The sequence below is a fragment of the Colius striatus genome, chromosome 1, assembly GCF_028858725.1.
Source record: "Colius striatus isolate bColStr4 chromosome 1, bColStr4.1.hap1, whole genome shotgun sequence".
Classification (NCBI taxonomy): domain Eukaryota; kingdom Metazoa; phylum Chordata; class Aves; order Coliiformes; family Coliidae; genus Colius; species Colius striatus.
In genome coordinates this window covers 152867888-152876952 of record NC_084759.1, presented here as the reverse complement: position 1 = coordinate 152876952, position 9065 = coordinate 152867888, and the positions used below count along the sequence as shown (strand labels likewise).

At 47.8% G+C, this 9065-nt stretch overlaps 1 protein-coding gene across 2 annotated transcripts in view; it reads left to right on the top strand.

Moving 5' to 3' along the window:
* Window positions 1–1714: 1714 nt before the first annotated feature.
* The window catches only part of TMEM184B (transmembrane protein 184B), a 30147-nt gene continuing 22796 nt past the window's right edge, over window positions 1715–9065 (top strand). The window contains exon 1 of one of the 2 annotated variants that reach the window (XM_062012493.1): window positions 1715–1906. The gene's annotated coding sequence lies outside the window, so the exon portion shown is untranslated. Of the gene's footprint in view, window positions 1907–2051; window positions 2072–9065 lie in introns of those variants that run through there. The other variant, XM_062012501.1, reaches the window with a different exon arrangement.

Sequence of the window (9065 nt, the reverse complement as noted above, 5' to 3'; positions counted from 1 at the left end):
TTTTGTACTTTTTTCCTGTGTAAATATTGGACTTTTTTGAGCTTTATCGTGGTTGTTAATTTGAAGTAATAAAGTAGAAAATGATAAAGTGATGCCAGCATCTGTCACTTCTTCCTTCCCTGGCGTCCGTGTTGGGAGCGACATCTCACACACAGGAAGCTCTGTCTTGCGGCTGAACCTGTTCCTGAGTTCCAGGAACAAGTTTGATCAGAATTACTGGAAAAAAGACACAGGGGCTGGAGAACCTAAAAATAAATCTGAGCTGATCTCGGCAGTTGCAGCCTTGGAACAGCGAGAGCTATGTGAAATCTGATTCAGGATCTCGGTTCCTGGATTTGAGCCTTCAGTACCCCATGTGTCTGGCCATCGGGAGGAGAAAGGGATGGGACCGTTCTGCGACGATTTGGGGGTCATGTTTTCTTCCTTTCTTCTATCCTCAATCATAGAGGAAGGGGGAAGGAGAGGGAACAGAGCAGCAGCACCGAGAACCTGGTAACAGCACTGTGCCTGGTGCAAATGTGTCAACCTGCTGCTTTGGTGTCTATGCTGGTGTGGTTGGTTTGGGTTTCTCCTCCTTTTGGTTGCCTGACTTGTCTGGCAATAATTTGCTAAATTGTAATACTGATTTGTTTTTAAATTGCTTCTCTTGTAGTTATGCTTCTCTGCATTATCCAGAGCAGAGGCCTGTTTCTCACAGCCTCTGTAAAGCTCTGGAAATTGATTTCCTCTTTTCTTTTTTTTTTTTTCCCAGAAGCACCTGCTGGGAATAAATGATGGATCTTGGTGACTTGGCAAATTCCTTCCCAGCTTCTTCTCTGCCAGCTGAGCAGAAAGAGCTGCTCCTTCATTTGCCTGCTGTGGAGGACTTCTACCTCCTCAGCTGAGGGAAGAATTAGAGGGAAAAGGAGGATAATTCAGGGCTATGGGGTATTGTCTTGTTGCCTATATTCTGTGACAATCCCTCAAAACCACACACAAAATAGAGAATGAAACTGGTCTTTTTTCTTTCTAAATCTTGTATTCTGTAAGAAAGAGGAATGCTGCCTCTGTGGAAGACAAGCACCCGCCTTCCCCCCCGTGCCTTTTCCCCCCTGAGCGTGTGGCCTCACAGCAGTGTGGTACTGGCAGGGCTCAGGAGATGTGTCTGTGTGTCAGTTTTGGGACAGGAGGGAAACACACCACTATTTTGGGGGACAAGGGGTAGCAGAGCCATGGGTTCATATGTGTTTCAGAAGAAGAGGGCAAGTGCTTCTCTAAAGAGGCAAGGGAAAGGTTCATCAAGCATGTCTCAGGCAGGATGCCAACCTGGTCTTCTCTGCAAGCAGTTTGCTTCTGTATTAAAGCTTTTTAGGGCCTGGTTTGGGGCTTTTTTTTCTTTAAAACTTTTTTGGATTGAAATTCCTTTGTTCTGGCTTGAGCAGGGGTATAATGCATCCATCTATCTTTTCCCTGGGAGTTTTAGGGAATACAGCTCCGAGGGAGAGACGGCAATCTGCTTGAGTGCAGCTCTGCCTTTACCCACCCTGTATGGGGCAAGAGCTGCTGGAGCGCTGGAAGCCCCTGGCTCCCGCTCCCGCCCCCACGGCAGCAGTGAGGACTCCCCGCTGCTGCAGCGCCGCGGCCCCTTTAAGAGGAGAGAGGTTACGTCACCCTCTCCTCGCGCCGTCCCGCCCGCGCGCGGAGGGGGCGGGGCGCGCGGGGCCGTGCGCAGGCGCGGAGGGCCGGGGTGGGCCCGGCGTCGCCATGGGCTCCTGAGGCCCTCAGCGCCTCCGCGCCGGTGCCGGCGCCCGCCCGCCCGCGGGGCAGCGGGGCAGGGCCTGACCCGACCCCACCCGACCCCTCCTCACCCCAACGGGCTGGGCCGACCCGAGCCGAGCTGAGCCGAGCCCCGCCCGCCCGCCCGGAGGTAAGACGTGGCGGCGGCGGCAGGGTGGCCGCGGAGCGGGGGCACGGGGGCGGCTGTGGGCGCGCGGGCCGGGCCCGAGGGGTCGCGCTGGCAGCAGAGGAGGGGCGCGCGCGGAGGGGCTCGGTGAGACCCCCACGAACTCACCTTACACCCTACGTCGACCTGGTATGGTCGCGATCTCTGCTCCCCTAACTGCCCCCTAACTCCTTCTCGTCCCGTCCTGTGGCGTGGCCCCGCAGGATCCCCCTAGTGAGGCCTCCGCACCCCGGTGCGGCCCCCCAGGCCTCGTCCCCATTCCCCTATGCACCCCGAGCACGTCCCCCTGGTGGGCTGCTTCCCTTCTCCCTTTCCCCTCTGTGCGGCCCCCGCCATTCTCCCTCCATGCACAACCCCCGCACGTTCCCCCAAGCTGCCAGTGCAGTCCGCGCAATTCCCTTCACCCCCTGATGCAGCCCACACAATCCTCCAACGTTTCCCTGCTGCAGCCCTCCCAGTCTCCCCAGACACGCACACAGAGACACACACATGCATTACCCTAACACAACCCCCACACCCGCGGTGCTCTCATGCTTCTTGGTGGCATTGAGTGGATGTTACAGTCTGCAAGGCTGCATTTGGCCCCAGGAGGGCTGAGGAAGCACCGTGAACCCCACCACGGTGGTGGGCACCAGATTAGATTTGTGTTTGCTGTGCGTTCTCTGGTTTGGGATGGATGGACTGACAGACACGGTGGGTATGTGTGTGTGTGCTGCTGTGGTGGATGTGTGAGGAAGCTCTTGCTGTGCCTGTGTGCTCCTGCATCAAAGGTGAGTTATGATGGGTCTTGTTCGGATGCTCACAGTGGCTTGAAGCATCAGTTGCTCCATGAGGGCTAATTCAGCCTTGGCAACTGCAACATGTAGTGGAAGGAGGGCTTTGAAAGAACATGTGCATGACTGGGTTTGGTGAATTGTGATCCAGGAAAGGGACTGGAGTGATTTCAGGGACATGATTTCAGCTATGACAGCTGCCTGGAACATTGTGATGCTGTCAGCAGTGGGAGGAGGAGGAGTGGGAAATCTCAAGGAAATACTGAAGATGATTCTAGCTCACAGAAAGCTACAAACTGTTCTTGCCCCATAAGGAGCTTGAACAGGAGTAATTATTGAAGACATAGACAGGCTTCCCCAGGGGGAAGACTGTTTACCTCTGTTGAAGAGAAAAATTGAAGGCGTCGATCGATAATAGAGCGAAGACAAACAGGATTAATAGAAATATCTATTTCCTGTGGTGCAAGAGGAAGACAACAATCGATGGAAATGTAATAAAATGTAAATCCTATTAACAAAGATTTGGCTTTTCTAACCCAGGAGTTAACTGTTCTTTTGAACTTGTGTGGCTGGAAGTAACCTTTGAGTATAAGAGCTTAGCAGTCTCCCTAAAAGGGAGACTTCTCTAGAAATATCTGTGTTATTCAGGTTTCTAATAGTAGAGGTTTGTACTTGTGTGGTACTTCTGGGGCAAAAAGACCCAAAAAACAAACCTCATACTTTTAGGATGTTGGCTAAGTACTAAAAAACAGGGCTTTACTGAGAGCTTTTCTTATGGTGAAGGTATTCCACAAAGGCCTACTTCAGTTTTGGTTTTTGTTTTGTTTTTTTTTTTTTCACCATTGTGCCTGAGAAAATGGGCTTCAAATCTGCTCTGGTCTAGTGAAACAGTTTTTAATTCCCTAGTACCCTTTTTGTTATGGTTGGGCTGTAAACCTGAAGTGATACATATGCAGCAGGTGGCTTCTTCTGCATCTGGAGCAGAAGTGAGTCGGTCTTACTGTAAAATCATCAGGAAAACGTTGCTGCAGGAAAAATTCACTGTTTCTAACTAGTTGAGTGGCACAGGAAGATTATTTTCTCTGTATCCTGCTCGGGTTTCTACAGTCAGTTCAGAGTGCTGAATGGGAAATGTGGGACACGGGGAAGCACGTCTCCCAGTCACTTGGGGCGGCTTTTGTACTTTTGTTTGGCTGCCTCCTTGGGACACGTGGCAGTTAGGATGGGGAAGGTTCTTAGACATGCACAAGCTGCTCAGTAAATGAAGTTGAGCGTGACTAGCTGATTTGGCATAACGAAAACATTCCGAGCTGGCTGTTTTCTAACGATTTGACAGAATCCAGCTAGAAATCTGCCTGGTTCTCTGTCAGCTTGTTTGCTGGTAGCAGGCTGGGAGATGAGCTTTGGCGGTTTGCAGTTGTAGGATTAGAGTTCTTTTTTCCTTGTGGATAAAGGAAGAGTGGGTTGTGTTTTTTTCCAACTCATAATTAAAATAACTTTTAAAGCAACCCCTTTCTCCACTCCTAAAAATGTCAGTCCCTTCCACTACCCAGTTCTACTGCTGAGTTAAATGAGACATCTAATAATCATGTTTTGATTTAAGACAACAGCCTTTTCATTTCCATGTGATGGAACTTTACCCTTCCTCCCTCCTCCCCTCCTGTTTTGTGTCTATATTTAATTGGCTTATGTTTGCCGTGATGGAGATGAGCTTTTGCCTGCTCCTTCTAGCATAAGTGCCTGTTTTATTTTCCAGCAGCTCAAAAGGTATATTTAAGCTCTTGCAGCAGTGGCTGGTGGGAGCAATGAATTCCTTGGGAGATGTTTATTATTTGGTCCCAGCTGCTTCAAGAGCCCAGTGCTGTATTGTTCACAGTATTGAAGGTTGAGGTAAAATATGAAGTTGCAAATTAGACTTGTTGATGCTGAAGGGCTGCTTCTGTGACTCATTTTTACACGGTTTTGAGGCTAAAATTCAGGAAAGTGACGTTATAAAGCAGTGGTGAGTGTACAGATTGGGCTGACTGCAGAATCAAGAAAACAGTGCAGCCTCAGAGAGAAATCTGTTCATGGCCTTTGTACAGTAGAGCTTTCCTAGTGCATGACTGCTGTTACCTATCCACGTAATAAAGCCGCTACGTGTTATTCAACAGCCAGGGCTGGGGTAGCAGAGGCTTTTTCCTGTTTCAGAGCTTGTGATTGATTGCACTCACCGAAGCCCTGGAAGATGGAGGTGTTGTAGAGAAGAGCGTTGCGTTTGGGTTTGGTGTGAGCTGAATTGCCCATCTGTTCACTTGAAACGGTCTGTGTTGTGTGCTGTTTCTTCCCAAGCTCCTTGGGATTTGCTTTCTTGTGGTGGAAGAGCGGTTTCCTGACAAGACATTACGCCTTGCCACAACACTTGGGGCTCAGAAAGCAGATCTGCACTGTGATAAAATGGATTAAAACATTTAGCTAAAACAACTGTACATAATGATAATGCTTGGACTGGAGACACCCTTTTGAGAAGGTTTCTCGTGGGTTGATTGTGTTTTGGGGTTTTTTCTCCCTGATGGACTACTCTGAAAGAGAGCAACTGGACATGCTTTCAGAGAATTTTACCAGCTAAAACAGTGAGCTGCAGCCACACTCCAGAAGTCTCATCTAAGAATCTTCCTCCTCTAGGAAGCGGCAAGGGAGTACTTGCTTATAGCTAGGTTCTCTCTGCTCTCTAAAAATCATCTCAGCTTCCATGGGGTTTTTGTTTGTGATGGTGTGAGTGACATGTGTGGCAAGGCAATGGAGCAAACTATGTCAAGGGAAAATGCAGTGTATAGGCAAGCTGTCCAGGAACCGTGCGTGCTGTGTCTGGGTGTGACCAGGTCTTTGTAGTCCCCAAGGGCACAACATACAGGAAATCTGAAGAGGGAAATAACTTATGTGCTCTACCTGAATCACTGAATGTCCTTTAACCCATGGAGTACCTGTATATTTGTCTCCCCACCCTCAAGTCTGTCTCTGGATTGAAAGGATAGTAATATTGCTATTATTACCTTGCAGTCACAGTGCCTGGGAGTCTGATGGTACTGAAAGGATCATCTATTTGAGGATGTTGTATAACGGAGAGTGACCAAGAGCATAGAGAGGTGGTGTCACAGTCTCAAATTCTTTGTGTCCAACCCAAGAGCATTCCTCTCTGCTTGGGTGTGCCATACATCTGGCCACCAATTAACTCTGTAGCAAAAAGGTAACAAATGGTCTCTGGTTCAGCAAAGAAAATGACTGCAACGTATTACCTAGTACAGCAATGAGGCTTTGAGAGGGAGATAAGATGAAATAATACCTTAAAAGCTGACCTCACTGGCTCATTGTTCCCTCCCCAGGCTGTGAAGTATGACGTGGGTGTTATTGGAGGCTGCTGAGCTGATTGCTGGGGAGCCTGCAGTTGCCTGGTCATCTCCAGCACAGATACATTCCAAGCAGCAGTGACATAAATGGCTGTCCCTCTGTCCAGGTTACTTAAAATGAACGTGGACAAGCCATCACCTGAGGAGGCAGGTTAGAAGAGAGTGAACTCCTCTTTGTAGCTCACCACATCCTGTCTCCTGCTTGCGGGTTTTGCTGGCTGGTTAGTGGTGGGTAAAGCTATTTGCAGCTGGTTGTCCCATGAGAGCTGGGAGTGACCTCTCTCCCCCTCCAAACTCTCTTGACTTTCAGACTTTCTTTCCTCTGTCCCAATAGCTTTGTGATGACACTGATTTTAGAGCAGAGTTTTGAGCTACAAGTTATTCATAGAAGTTCCCATTTAGGCATGTTACAGAACGTGGAAAAATGAGATTGAAGTTGTGTGGGTTTTTTAAGCACACGCTCTCTCAGGTGGGTGCTTGCTGTCCCCCTTTCTGTATAGAGGAAATGCACTGCTGTTGCTGACTTTTGGGATAGAGGGGAGGGAATTCATAGTTCCCTCAAACTGTGTTTTGCTAGTAGTTGTTGCCACCTGTCAGCTTCTAACAGTTATTGGCCACTTCTCTGCAAACCTCTGTGGTCAGCTACAGTGCCAAGACAGGAAAGGCTGAGCGCCTTCTAGCCACTCCTAGCCCTCTGAGGAGGACACTGGGAAAGGTTATCCTCTCTGATGCTGTCTCTACTTGCTGTGCTTTGGCCAGCAATGGTGAGAGTGGTTTCCTCCCTGAAGCATTCCTCTCCACCTCTGACCTTCCAGAGGTAACTTTTCTGTAAGGGAAGTGTTGTGTCTGCACTCACTCTTTAACTAGCGAAGCTGTAATGCTGATGTGTCTAGGGCTTGATGGTTTTGTGTGGGAAGGAACTCTCTCAGTAGTCCAGGAATACAACGCTCCTCATTCCGCTTTTAAAAGTCTGCATTGCTAGGATTATTGTTTTTGTTGATGAAGTAACAGGCAGGAGAGGAGTGTGGAGGGGGAGTGTTGAACGGGAGTAAGGAAATTAGGAGTCAGTGATTTTGGGGAATTAACAAGAGGACAGAAGTGTCTTGTGTCCAGGGTTTTAAAAACAACCCACAAACAAAAATAGAACAGGTGTTCTAGCAATAACAGAATGGCTTCACAGTGAGTTGCTTTGAGGGCTTTGTTGAAAATCACCAATTTCACTTCTGCAGTGCTCATCACTGCTGTGTGTTTGTACAGGAGAACAAGTGCTGGGGAGGTCAGATGTGCCACCTCCCTCGTGCATCGCTGCACGGTTGCCTAAGCTTGTGATAAGATGTCTGACTTCTTCAGGCACACCTACTTGCTAAATTTAAGTATGGATCTGATCTGATAGATTCTGGATGTTATATTCCATGAGGAAAAGTATGCTCCAATATAAAAAAATAAACCTCCTTTCATGTGCAACTGGCTCTTTGTCCTACTGTAGAGCTTGACTTCTGGTTATTCTTACAGTAACTTCTACACCCTGTGGCATCTTCGAATGCATTGTCTCCTCTGTCTTGCACTTGGAGGTGGGGAAGGATGAATGCAAGTGGTAGTGGAATAAGTTCTGATTTGACTTTGTTCTTGACAATTTGGAAAATGAAATGCAAACTTCCTCTGTCATGCTGGACGTGAGTGTTTACAACACATCCTTTTTCTTGTTGTCTCTTTCCTCCCTGCCAGTTGCAGAATATCTGTGTAGTCTTACTGTATTTTGTTTTTCCCTTGGGAGCAGAGGGCTCGACTGATTTGGGAAAGGGATGCAGCGTCTGGCCCAACTGTGCTTGGTCCTGCTCTCGAACATCCCTTCTCCTCCCTCTTTCTCCCTTTTTTTCCTGTCCCCTTCCAAAAAAGGGACTGGACGTTGACCTGTCACAATGTGGGTCAGTCCGCATTAGAGAAAAAAAAAAGAGGAGGAGGGCTGTGTGAGAACAGCGAGACAACAGAAATTAATAGAGCAGAACAAAGCTCTGGAAAGCAGAGCACACAGCTCAGGGTAAAAGGCTTTTATTGTTGATTCTGAGTTTTTAAATGGGTGCGTGGGGAGGGGAAGCTGTCCTTTCTTCGGGTGACTCTGTGTGGGTTGGCAAAATGGGTGGAGGCAACGTGAGCTGGAAGTGGAGAAGACTTCTGTGGTATTCTCAGAGTTTAATTTCCTTAAAATGAGAAATGAAGTTGCATGGCCTTGTTGAAGGTTAAATGGTTGGTGTGTGCGGTGTGCCCTTCTGTGTACGTAGGCATCAGATTATCTCTTGAATATGGCTTAGTGAGCGTGTACTTTGCCCTGTGGTTTGGTCCTCCTGGGTACCTGACTCCTCTACCTTCTGCTTCTGAGGTTAATGGTCTTCCTGTTCCACTCTTGCTGACGCTACCAATTTTATGTCCCAATGACACTTCTCTCTTGTTTCACTGACTGTACTGACAGTTGTTGTGACTAGGCAAAATCTCTTCAGCATTTGAATTGCTTACTCCTCTGGAGAAATAACATTGCAAAGAACTGCATTTGGGTCTGAACTTGTTGTGCAGAGTGTTAAGCAGATACGAAGAGCAGTAACTATAGATTCAATCACTGTGTGCTTTTGTAAATCACATTGCATGCCAATCTTCTAGCTGAGCACAGTATTGCTCACTTGTGTTTGGAGTTATGGACATGTGCCTATATATGAAGCATGTGTTGTGGGGTGACTTTCACTGACTTGGCAGGAAGGAGGCTTTGCCCAGCATGAATAGTAAAATGTAAATGGATTGCATTAGTGAAAATTGCATGCCAGGTCACATACTTAAATCACAGTTTTGGGAGTGCTACTGGGGAGCTTAAAAACACACTGTTGAGACCTTTTCATGTCTCATAGTGAAGTAAACTAGATGACACCCCAGAGAGCAAAAGCAATTTAAGTAGTAATACATTCAAAAGCATTTGAT